We start from the raw sequence: 14,088 nt of genomic DNA on the forward strand, positions 1-14,088 counted from the left end.
GAGGGGCCTACTCGCAAGCTTACAATCCTGGGACACTGATCTTTTTGTGATATTACCACTGCTAATGCCATTCTATTGTTCAATAAAAGTATTGACAGAGATTACTTTCTGATATTTATAGTATAATTCACCATTATTGACTTGAATATAATTTATCCAGACTGCAATTACTTGTGAAACAGTAGCAACTATTCGTTTTCCAAAAAGTGCATATATCCTTTCATATTCTGTTCCCTTAAGTAAAGATATCTTGATTGTACTTACCTCTGTATGGTTTACTGAGTTTGGGTTGGACCTCCTGCCTCTCTGTTGTGGCTTGGGGAAAAGGGACCACATAAGGGCTCTGCTGAAGACTAGTACCAGAGCAAAAAGCTAAACACTCATCTCCTGCTGCAACTAGGTAACCACAAGCTTGTAGTAACCACATCTCATCACATAGGGTTTTCAGAAATTACCCCAAGTTTTATACATTTTATCCTAAATCTCCAGTCTTTGTACTCTTCTGCCCTCTTGTCCCTATTTGGTATAGTAATTAGCATTACTGCTCATAACTCTAAGGTCATGAGTTCAGCTCCTGACCAATGAACTATATGTGTGGAGTTTGTATGTATTTCCATAGTTTATGAGGATTTCCTCCCACACTTCCAAAATAATTAGAAGGTTAAATGGTTTTTCACACAAAAAATTCACCTTGGTATGTTTTTGGGTCATGTGATAGGGAATATCAGCACCTTAACATGGCTTTTCTTCGCCTTGTGCCGGCCACGCCCCCATTGTGCATGACGTCGTGTGGAAGGGGTGGGGCTGGCAGCGCCGGGACTTACAGTACTGACTGGAGCATCTTCAGGATGGCTCGGGGGGCTGTACAAGCTGCTGTGTGAATGTCTGAGGACTCTATGGGTGGCAGGGCAGCATCAATTTTGGCTGCAGGATGCCATTCCAGGCTCCCTGCTAGCCAGATGCAGGCATCGTGTGTGAATGGCGGTGCCACCTAAAAGGGTGCTGCACTTTGTGTGGAGGCACCGCTCACACACCCCTAGTTACGACCCTGGTGAACATAGATTGTAAGCTCCCCAGGGCAGGGACTGATGTGAGTGACTGGAATATTCTCTGTAACCTACTGCTCATTATGTGTGCACTGTATAAATAACATTTATAATATATTTGTCACTCATATCCCCTACTGAATATAAACTCCCCTATTGATTAGGACCCTCTCGCCTTCTCTAGATAATTATGGAATGTATATGCTGTCTGTACTCATGTATCTTGTTGCCCATTTTCCCCCTTGCAGTAGTGCACACAGGGGAAGTTTCTGCGTGCCCAGAAATCCCCCCTGACAGACTGGAGTGCAGGCAATGTATTCTTAAGCCCCGCCCCCTCATGGCAATTTTGCTGTGATTTGCGGGTCAATATGTAGGAGGCGGAGCCAATATGACACGATTTAATTAGATTCTAGTCATTTGACCCTGCCCCCCTCCCGATTGATCCGCGGAGGGGACGGGGTTTAAGAACATGGTGGCAGCTTGCTAGATCCTGTCCCTATCTGACCTGCTGCAAGGTAAGTTGTTTGCTATGTATGTGACATATGTATGTGAGTGTGTGTGTGTAAGGTATGTGTGACATATGTGTGTGTCTATGTAAATATGTGTGTGTCTATGTATATATGTGTGTGTGTGTGTATGTATGTATGTGTATACATTACAAATATATATATATATGTATATATATATATATATATATATTGTGATATAGTCGGGGTAGGGGGTCCCTCTCCTTGGGTAGATGGACACCTCCTTACACACAGCAGCCAGGAAACAGCACACCAGTCCAGGGTTTTTGTGCAAGCTGGTCGGAACCAGTTTTATTGTGCAATATACACAATAAAATAAACAAAACATAAAAATAAATCCTAGCCAGTCTGGGCACTAACTAGACAGGTTATTCCCTCTCTACAAGTGGCAGGGCCTACTGCCTTACCGCAAACACAAACACAGCACTTTCAAATATCACAGTGTCTCCGAACAAACCTCAGTGTCTGTTTCTCCCCAGGGTATGTAAGACACTGAACCAAGACCAGACACAGCTTATCTAAGCCACTTCCAGGTGCAACTACTAATCAGCCTGCTCTCAGACTGAAAGGCCCAATACCTGGAATGGCCTGTGGATGGAGCCCTCCCTTCTCTTCTCAAATCCACACCCCTAGGACCCATAATCCGGCTTTTACCAAAAGCCGACACTTCTGGTCTGTTTGGCTGGGGTTTTTAAAACACATATGATAGGAATCTGAGACACACATATATCCCATCCTAGACTTCTCCAGTGCTTCTATCACATATCCCCCCCCTTTGTTTCGACCTGTGGGGCGGAATAACTGCACGCAACAAAGCACCTGCATTGGCCAGCTGGCTTCCTGGCCTGTGTTCGACTGTAAACTTAAAGTTCTGCAATGCCAAGAACCACCTAGTTATTCTCCCATTGCTCACTTTGTTCTCTGACATCCATTTCGAAGGGGCATGGTCAGTGATCAGCCTGAACTTCCTTCCCATCAAGTTGTACCTGAGAGTTTCTAATGCCCACTTCCATGTAACCATGACTTTCTGTTTGCCTTTGGTAAGGTCAGTCAGTGGGACTGCAATGACGGCAAAATTGGGTATAAATCTCCTATAATACCCAGTAATCCCTAAGAAGGCTCTCACCTGCTAATTATTCAGGGGTCGTGGCCAGTTTTGTATTGCCTCAATTTTATTAAGCTGTGGCTTTATCAAACCTCTGCCAATAGTGTATCCAAGATACTTTACTTCTTCCATCCCTAGGCAACATTTTATTGGGTTGGCTGTCAATCCTGCCCTAGAGATGGAGTCCAACACTGCTTGTACTCTGGGCAAGTGAGACTGCCAATCAGGACTATGAATGACCACATCATGTAGATAAGCAGCAGCATACTGTCTATGGGGCCTTATAATTCTATACATCATCCTTTGAAAGGTAGCCAGTGCCCCATGTAACCCAAAGGGCAACATCTTGTATTGGAACAACCCTTCTGGTACAGAAAAGGCTGTCTATTCTTTGGCATTCTCAGTTAACGGCACTTGCCAATACCCTTTGGTTAAGTCTAGAGTGGTTAAATACCTGGCTATTCCTAGTTTTTCAATTAGTTCATCCACCCTAGGCATAGGGTAAGCATCGAACTTTGACACACTGATCAATTTTCAGAAATCGTTGCAGAAACGCACATTCCCGTCAGGCTTTGGAATAAGCACAATGGGACTTGACCACTCACTATGCGATTCTTCAATTACACCCAATTCCAACATTTTTTTAATTTCTTTAGATACCAATTCTCTTTGGGCTTCTGGTAAACTATAGGGCTTTAGGTTAATCTTAACCCCTGGGTCAGTGATTATGTCATGTTTAATGACTGTGGTTTTGCCCAGTTTATCTGAAAACAAAACTCTATTTCTGCTAAGAAATTCCTTAACTTCCTGCTATTGAACTGCCGACAGGGTTTTAGCTACTGTCACTTCGGGAACCAAGGGCCCTGGGTTTACTAGAGGGACTGGGATGGCTGACAGAGCTGCTCTATTCTTCCAAGGTTTTATAAGATTTATATGGTACATCTGTTCTGGCTTTCTTTTCCCAGGCTGGTAAACTTTATAATTAACCTCTCCCACTTTTACATTTTCCCTGCCTTTAACCAGAGTAAGGTAATTTAACTGCTCCACGCAAAGACCTCTTTTCTGACTTCAAGATCAGGCAGACGACTAACTGGCTCAATAATGTTTCCCATCTCAGTAGGAGGCACATCACTTGGTGAACCACCATCATTCACAGCATTCTCTGGTTCGCCAACCATGCTAGAAAAGGGGAACACCTCAGACTCTGAAGAAGCTCCCTCTGCTACTGCATCAGTACCCTTCTCAAATGGGTCGGGGTTATTTACTTCTATAACAAATCAGCTTTCCCACAACTTCCAGAAGTGAGCAAAGTCTCTCCCCAATATTGCATCATACATCCAGCCATGCACCAAACCCACAGAGACTATTGCACAACCACAGTGTGTTTCTATGTTCACCTCTGCAGTAACATAATAGCGAGTATCCCTATGTATGCTGGTCACACCAACAGTTTTTCTCTTATGCTTCAAGGGGTTCACCAGTTCAGCTTTCACCAGTGTAACCAGGCTACCAGAATCTAACAGAGCCTCTACTCGGTTGCCTTCTACAGTAACTATACACATTTGCTTATCTGTCCCAGCCTGTCGGTCAGCAGTACAGGCTGGCTGTGCAAAGAAAGACATTCTGCGATTGACGTAAGCAGTATCACATTGCATAGGTTCAGAGGTAAGTGAACAATTAGCAGAAATATGGCCCAAATCACCACATCAGAAACATTGAATCATACTATTACCAAGTCTTAAACAGAACAATAGTACTAAGATAAATATTAACAGTAATATAGATACCATAACATCAGTAATTAAGGCAAGCTAATGGTAGCATTTCAATAAGACCATTAGGTGCTATAATGTCCAGAAAACAAATCAAGAATAATTCACGTTTTAGTAACATCAAATTCCTATCACCTCCTCTTAAGGGTTGGGTCACATGGTCAATCATTCTATATTTTAAACAAGAAAGATTATGGCCAGCCTCTAGAAAGTAGCGAGCCACAGGCTGATCACTAGAACCTTTCGTAAGTGCCATTCTGATGGAAGACCTATGTACATCCCACTGGTTGAGATTCTTAGCTTCTCAGAAAATGAAGCAGAACATATTTTACGTAAGGAACCTCTATTTGCATTACCGGAGGCATTACCGTGTGATGTACTATTTAGTTACTTACTTTGTCTCAAAAAGAATTAGATCGATTTTAACTACCATGCAGTTTCCTTGAGCGACTACTACCGTGCCAAAAAGATCCCAAGAGGTTTCAGGGTCCGGATTGTCCAACTATTGGTCAATTTGACCCCACTTTCTGCCGCAAATGGATTGCGGTGTTAAACAAGTGCTCTATGGACCTCCTCTTATTGGTGATCGAGCAATCCAATAAAGAAATGGAATTGGCTAAAGAAAAAATCATAAAGTTTGAAACAGAGCATCTGCCAGTTTTATCACAGGATGAGAACGAAGATTGGATTAATAAGCTTAATCAGCAATTGGCTACATATAGATGTGACTTAATTAAATTTAAAAGGGAGAAATTGGAAAAGGTAAACAGGGACTATGAGCAACATCAAGTCTATCGATGGCTATCTGGGAATAGGTCTGAGGAACGCAGAAAGCTGTTTCATAGAAGAATTAAATACCCTAAAAGCATCTTTGATACAGACACCTCTGCGGAGAGTAACAGTAATATGAGTGAAAATGAGGGGAGACAACGAGGATGACGGGATCCATCTGTCCCTTTAGGGGTTATTACCCGCACACAAGGGGCCCAAAGAAACGAGTTACCCGGAGATGTGGTCAATACAAACGTGAGAGGATGTGGAAAAAAAACACCAATGCTACCAAAGAAGAAATAATATTTAACTTGTCTAGTCATGAGTTAACTAAGAGTGAACATAGGCCCTCATTCAGAGCCGTACGCTCTGATCAGAGCGCACGCTCTGAATGAGGGCCGGGCTCCATTTTCATGGAGCGTCCTCCTGGACGCTCGTATAGCTGTGGGTCACCACCCACAGGCTATACGAGCGTGCTTTTTGATGGCCGCGATGGTCGAGACCATCGCGACCATCGAAATTGCGAGCCGGAGCCTGCGGTTGAGGTTTTCAACCGCAAGCTCCGGAGTGATTTTGGCTCTATCAGAGTCAAAATCACTCCCACTGACATCACTAGTGATGTCAGTGGGCCGGCTTCTGACGGGAGGCGTTCCCATGGGAACGCCCCCGTCAGGGAGGCACGCCCACCAAAGGGGGCGTGCTGTCAATCAACATTGACAGCACGCCCCCTTTGATCGGACACAACGAGCGAAGGACTTTCCTTCGCTCGTCGCGTCTGGCGCATGCGCACGACGGAGCTCCCTCCGTCGTGCGCATGCTCAGTGCATAACATCGACCCACTTGCGAGCGGACAGCCGCTCGCGAGTGGGTCTGAATCAGGCCCATAGTTTATTATCTAACGGTCTTACATTTATCCCCACAAACTATTTTTCTGATCTTAGATGGCAGGCTGAAAAATTTCAGCTTAACCGCAAGCTGAAACTCAAAGAGTATCTTTCTAAGAGTGTGACAGTATCTGATACCTCTCATATACCTATACCCAATAAATTGAAACCTTTACAAAGAAAATCTACATTCGATCCGTTATCGAATAATCCGTCTATCAAGACTTTTATGAGACTTCTGGAAAGTGAGACTACTGACGGTATACCTCAACCTAAACCTATACATCATAATCTAACACCTGAAGAGAGAAGTGCATTGAAAACTCTAAGCAATAATGATCAACTTATCATTCGCCCTGCTGACAAAGGTAGGGCGATAGTTCTTCAAGATCTTGATGCATATAGATCGGAGATTATGAGGCAGTTGAATGATATTGGGGTTTACAGCAAACTTAAGTGTGACCCGGGAACTTAAATAAACTTTAATTCTGGCTAAAGACGCACATCTTCTAGATGACCAGATCATTCAAATACTCATTCCAGCATTTCCACTTAAACCTGTCTTGTATACCCTCCCTAAGGTGCATAAAGGCCTTAATCCGCCTCCCTGAACAAGTATTGTGTCTGCCCGTAAATCACTATTTCAACCAAGATCTATCTTACTTGACTCTATACTCCAACCCTTGATTCATGATCATCCCAATTTTTTATTAGATACAACGATGCTGTTACAATTACTAAAGATGACTGCAGGGGCGGATTGGGCCGCCGGGAAACCGGGGTACTTCCCGCTGGGCTGGACATCTCTGTCATTTGCAGCCCCTTCAGGGCCTTCACTGCGTTGGCCGCGCATGTGAGAAGCGGCGGTAGAGAAGCCGAAGATGTCAGGCGGCTGGGCAGTGCAGAAGCAGTTCAGTCTCTCATGGCTGCCAGTAACACTGCCTTGCAGTTACCTCTCCCCACCACCAGGGTTCTCACTCCAGTGTGGGCTCCTCATTAGACAGTCACAGCACAGCTTGAGCATCGTCACTGGCTGAACTCCTGCTCTTCGATGATTCAGAACACGGCGGCGGAGACATGGAGGAGTGTCTAACTGGTGGTTCCTGAAAGTGCAAAAGGAAGCAGGCACCACTCCTCTTTCATCAAGACCACGATGTGACTGGGAGAGCAGTGAGACCAGCGTTGGAAAAAGTTTGGTAAGTGACCCTCTGCCAGCTCACACTGCTATGTGACATTATTATAAAGGGGAGGGGGAACAGTACAGTGACATATGAGGGGGAATAAAACAGCTCCCAGCACACACTGATATGTGGTATTATTATTATATAGGGGAGAGGGAACAGTACAGTGATATATGAGGGGGAATAACACAGCTCCCAGCACATACTGATATGTGGTATTATTATTATATAGGGGTGAGGGGACCGCACAACGATATATGAGGGGGAATAATATAGCACCCAGCACACTGATATCTGGTATTGTTATTAATATATAGGGAAGAGGGGATTGTACAGTGATATATGAGGGGGGTGATACAGCTCCCAGTGCACACTATGTGGTATTATTATATAGGGGAGAGGGGACTGTACAGTGATATATGAGTGGGAATAATACAGCTCCCAGCACACTGATATGTGGTATTATTATTATATAGGAGAGAGGGGACCATGCAGTGATATATGAGTGGGAATAACACAGCACCCAGCACACATTGATATGTGGTGGTATTATTATATAGGGGAGAGGGGACTGTACAGTGATATATGAGGGGGAGTAACACATCACCTAGCACACACTATGTAGTATTATTATTATACAGGGGAGAGGGGATTGTACAGTGATATATGAGGGGGGGATACAGCTCCCAGTGCACACTATGTGGTATTATTATATAGGGGAGAGGGGACCGTACAGTGATATATGACTGGAAATAACACAGCTCCCAGCACACTGATATGTGGTATTATTATTATATAGGGGAGAGGGGACCATGCAGTGATATATGAGTGGAAATAACACAGCACCCAGCACACAGTGATATGTGGTGGTATTATTATATAGGGGAGAGGGGACCGTACAATGATATATGAGGGGGAATAACACAGCACCTAGCACACACTAATATATGGTATCATTATATAGGGGAGAGGGGACCGTACAGTGATATATGAGGGGAAATAACACAGCTCCCAGCACACTGATATGTGGTATTGTTATTAATATGTAGGAAAGAGGGTACTGTACAGTGATTTATATGGGGGGGGACAGCTCCCAGCGCACACTGATATGTGGTATTATTATATAGGGGAGAGGGAACTGTACAGTGATATATGAGGGGGAATAATACAGCTAGCATACTGATATGTGGTATTATTATTCTATAGGTGACATGGGACAGTACAGTGATATAGAATGGGGAATAACACAGCCATCAGCACACACTGATATGTGGTATTGGTATTCTATAAGGGAGAGGGGACTGTACAGTGATATATGAGGAAGAATAGCACAGCTCCCAGCACACTGATATGTGGTATTGTTATTCTATAGGGGAGAGGGGACCGTACAGTGATATATGAGGAAGAATAGCACAGTTCCCAGCACACTGATATGTGGTATTGTTATTATATAGAGGAGATCGTACAGTGATATCTGAGGATTAACAAAGCTCCCAGCACACACTGATATGTGGTATTATTATTATATTGAGGTGAAGACACTATACAGTGATATGAGAGGGAATAAAACAGCCCCCAGCACATACTGATATGTGGCATTATTATTATTATTATATAGAGGAGATGGGATTGTATATTGATAAATGATGAAGAAAAAAACAGCTTTTGTCTCTCTCTCTCTATCTTTCTCGTTTGTTTCTCTCCCTCCCCCATCTTTCTCTTAGATTTCTTGCTGTCTCTCCTCCACTTGCCCCTATATGCCATTAGATCCATTTAGATTTGTCATCAGATCCTGCCCCCTTCACAGACTCCACCTCCTCCCATTTAGGGCTGCTGCAGAAATTTCCCGGGCTGGTTTTCCATCCCAATCCGCCCCTGGATGATTGATATTCCGCCAACTACGGAGGTTTGGCTAGTTACGGCCGATGTGACTAGCTTGTACACTATTATTCCACATCAGAATGGAGTAGCGTCTGTAAAAAGACTTCTCATTAATAAAACCACCTATTATGTCTATTAGAACTTGTCTTATCTTGCCATTTCTTTATATTTGACGGTGCCCATTACTTGCAAACTAAAGGATGTGCGATGGGCTCATCTGTAGCCCCAACATATGCTAATATCTATATGTTCGATATTGAACAACAATTATTCTTTAATGACAACAGCATTGCTTCCAGAATTTTGTTTTATGAAAGATTTATAGACGATCTTTTTCTAATATGGGTTGGCTCTTGTAATGATTTAAGGATGATTTTTGAAAATCATAATGCTTCTGACTGTCCTATGAAATATACTTTCAACATACAATCTGAGACAGTAGATTTTTTGGATGTGAGGATTAGCCTAAAAAATTATTTATTGGAGACAACGGTATTTCGGAAAAATACTGACCGCAATACGTTTTTACATGCCAGTAGTTGCCATCCCAGAGGTGGTATCCCCTATTCTCAGATGGTGAGACTGAGGAGGATCAATAACAGTAGAGAGAAGGCTGAACAACAGATTGATGAGCTGATAGTACGCTTTGTTGATAGGGGTTATGCATTGAAGTATCTGTTGCAGCTTAAAAGTAAAGTCTTACAATTTGAACAGAATGATCTGCTGTGTAGAAAGATACATGCCGAGAAACAGGAGACGTTCACTTGGGTTACACAGTATAATATACTTTCACCTGTGATTAATGATATTAGTAAAAAACTGTGGCACCTTGTACAGACTGACATGGATTTAGGGTTAAAGGACAATACATTACGTGCCTGTTATTCTAGGGGTAATAACCTGAGAAATGTATTAGTTAAGACTGATATTACAGGTATGGGCAGTAACCCTGGGATGAGTGCGCTTCCTAGAGAACTTGGTTGCTTTAGGTGTCTCTGTGTTACCTGCAGATTTATGCTTACCGGAGATACTTTTTATCATCCACAATCTGGGAAAAAAAAATTGATTAAACACCTTCTTACCTGTGAATCGACGTATGTAATCTATCAGATCCTATGCCCATGCTGTCTTACCTATATAGGTGAAACTGCTAGAAAATTCAAAGAAAGGATGGGTGTACATAGGTCTTCCATCAGAATGGCACTTACGAAAGGTTCTAGTGATCAGCTTGTGGCTCGCCACTTTCTAGAGGCTGGCCATAATCTTTCTGGTTTAAAATATAGATTGATTGACCATGTGACCCAACCCTCAAGAGGAGGTGATAGGAATTTGATGTTACTAAAACGTGAATCATTCTGGATTCATTTTCTGGACGTTATAGGTCTTAATGAAATGCTACCAGTAGCTTGCCTTAATTACTGATGTTATGGTATCTATATTACTGTTGATATTTATCTTAGTACTATTGTTCTGTTTAATGATTATTTGCTTTTGTGCAGAAGCGTTTGTGCTTTTACCATATGTGTCCGGTTCTCCGTTACATTGTTATGTATTTTGTTGTCTCCATGGTGATGGTTTCTCTTTCGGTTTCACTGACAGAAACTACACTGCGCTGTGGTTGACGTCATTGATGTGCTCACAGACCCGAGTCGGGCTGGAGCACGAGTCACTGGGTGTTTCACTTGCTGTTTGTAAAGGTATACGGTAAGGTGCTCCTTGTATTGTCTATTATTACCTGATCAAAATCATAAATTGATTGAAACGTTGTAAACAACTTGCAGTGCTGTAGTTTCTATTCTGTCATTAACCCCGAGTGCCACACCCGTGGCATTGCAGTATATATATATATATATATATATACATATATACACACATATATATATAAACCCCACCCCATAAAAATCCTGCGTTTGCCCCTGCCTTGTATACTGCTACAGAAGCCTTGTGACACCTTATAAATAAATGGAAAGAGTACATTTCTTTTGTGAAAAACAAAAACACATTGCGCTGTACATCGGTATAAGCAGTTTTTATTTTGCAGATCATTGAATGTGACAATCAGATTACAGGGATCCCAGATTTGTATCCCAACATTTTAGGTAGAAAAATCTGGATGAATATACCTGCGGCTGTACAATACCAAATCCCTCTGACTTACGCCTTTGGTCCATTTTCTATATTCTAACCCCTGTATTACACCAGTTTTATAATAGAGACAACAATAATTATACTTTTTGATTATGACAAATATGACGTTAATAAAGCTAAGCAATGGGTTATGCTGGGTGTTGTGGTCCAACCCATCCCATATTATTAAAGAAAAATAGTCTTGGACTGCAACTCACAGCAGCAGAAGCTTTAAGGGGAGATGTATGAAGCCTTCAAGAGAGATCAAATGAAGAAGTTACCCATAGCAACCAATCAGGTTCTAACTGTCATTTGTCAATTTGGTTGTTATGGGCAACATCTCCACTTTATCTTGATGGTTTGATATAACTCCCCCTTTAAAAGACAACAGTTCATTTACCCATTGCAGACATTAAAGTCTTTCGGGTCTATTTACTAAGCCTTGGATGGAAGTAATGTGAACGGAAATAAAGTATCGCCCAATCATATCCTAACTGTCATGTCACAGGCTGCATTTGAAAAATGACAGTTAGGAGCTGCTTGGTTGGTGTTTTATCTCCGTCCACTTTATCGCCATCCAAGACTTAGTAAATAAACTCCATTGAGTGCAAGTGTGTTGCACTGACTACAGTAATAGGGTACACACTGATTGATAGACAGATACAGCAGCCAATCACAGCTATCAGAAAAATATGAAAAATTTGGAAATATCACAAATGTATATTGAAAGATTGTAATAACAAGAGATCACATCCAGGAACACGGATTTCAGGGAGTCTCCATAATAATCATGGAGAGTTAGCAAGTATGTCACGGTCTGTAGCAGATATAGCTGTACAATCTCTCCCTATACAATAAGCAACATGTAGGGGCTCAGTGAAGGTGGCAGTGAATGTGTGTAAGTGTCTCATCTGTGGAGTCAGAACATAAAAGGACAGCTGTCCTGCCTCATAGTCCAGATACAGCCCCACGTTATTACAGGAGATATTGCCAGGTAACCGGATCTGTTTCCTGTCATGTATCAGTGAATACTGGTCACACAACCCCTTACACAAAGCCCAGGACTTGTCATTATACCCAATGCGTGACTGATCCCCTCTCCTGTCTATACTGGGATAGCACATCCCTACACTCCACCACCCTGACTCACTGACAGTCACATCCAAGTAATGTCGCCCTGAGGAAAAGCTGGTGGTGCTTAGTACCTGGTTATAAAGCTGAAATCTCTCTGGTGTTTCTGGATAACACTGGCTGTTATATGACCAGATTGCTTGGTAAGCCCCAGATGCATATATATAATTCCCAGCTGTGTTCATATCTAGATATATAGGTGAATTATTCTGCATATTGAAACCTATATTTATACCAGTTATAATATCAGATTCTGTAACATTGTTTCCTTTCTCTATAGCTGTGGTTACATCAGACTCTGTATTACCCGCTGGGTTTACATCCTGTAGTGTGTCGGTAGATTCCTGCACATAGATCCCTTTCTTTATACCAGTGATTATATCATATAATGTGTGTAATGTCTCTGAAACGTGACTCACATCCAGCTCTCCTACACCAGGGACCTGGTTATCATGTCTCTCTCTGTCCTCACCATCACACCAGTCACTTGTGTCTGGTTCCTGTAAGACAGTCAGTGGATCAGACACGTTACACAGCTCCTCAATGTGATGCATCTTCCTGGAAAGCTCGTCCTTCTTTATTTCCAGCTGCTGGATCAGATTAGAGAGTGAGAGTGAAATGTGCTCTTCCTGCCTGGAGACTTCACTCAGGACTCTCTTCTCCAGGTCTTTGAGCTGTTTCCTGATGTCTCTAAACAGGGCGGTGACTGTCTTTGTCACACCAGCTGCTTTTTCCTGATCATCTCTCCTGCGCTCCTCCAGGCTCTGGACTCTTTTCTCAGTCTCCTCTCTCTTTATTGTCAGTTTCTGCAGAACATTTCTCAGTTTCTTTTTTCTCTTCTTAGAGGCCTCATCCAGCAACTCCACCTGGTGTCCCCGATGTTCTCCAGCCAAACTGCAGGACACACAGATACAGGCAGCATCCTCAGTGCAGTAATACTCCAGGATCTTCTTATGGACAGAGCATTTCCTGCTCCCCAGGGCAGTGCTGGGATCAGATAAGACATGATCTGCTGACTTGCTGTGTACTCTCAGGTGATTATCACATAGATAGGCCTCACACAACAAACAGGATTTAGCAGCAGGTACAGGAGAGTGAATACAGTAAGTGCAGATGATCCCAGTCTCCTCCTGATCTGGCCGAGTAGACAGGAAACTCCCCACTATGTTACACAGAGGAATGTTCTGTATCAGTACAGGACGCTCCTTACACTCTGCTCTGCATTCTGGACAGAAATAAACTCCAGACCCCTCCTGTGTATCCAGCACTTGATCAATACACACCCGGCAGAAGTTATGTCCACATCTCAGGGTTACTGGATCTATATAAATGCTCAGGCAGATGGAACAGTCCAGCTCCTTTCTCAGGTCAGCAGACGCCATCGCTAACAGCAGAGGAGAGAAGTGAAACTCAAAGTCTGTGACACCATAGAGGGTGGGGCTGGTGTTACCACTCAGATTACATGTATGGGCTGAGTTACAGGGACACCGCCCTACACATAGGAAGCATGCATTTACTGTGCAGTCAGTGAAGGTCATTTAACCTGCACAGCACCAGTTACTTAGATTGCAATAAGCTGTGCTAGTTTTATTAACCCCTTCAGTGCTGGGTCTTTTCACACCCCTGCATATCTATAATTAGGCTTACTATACTGTCCCTTTTT

The 14,088-nt window shown here is 42.9% G+C and overlaps 1 pseudogene; it reads right to left on the minus strand.

Moving 5' to 3' along the window:
• Positions 1-12,718: 12,718 nt before the first annotated feature.
• On the minus strand, positions 12,719-13,872 carry LOC148503025 (E3 ubiquitin/ISG15 ligase TRIM25-like; annotated as a pseudogene).
• Positions 13,873-14,088: the final 216 nt, after the last annotated feature.

This window comes from Taudactylus pleione, unplaced genomic scaffold, assembly GCF_031769625.1.
Source record: "Taudactylus pleione unplaced genomic scaffold, aTauple2 ptg000478l, whole genome shotgun sequence".
In the NCBI taxonomy this organism is placed as follows: Eukaryota; Metazoa; Chordata; class Amphibia; order Anura; family Myobatrachidae; genus Taudactylus; species Taudactylus pleione.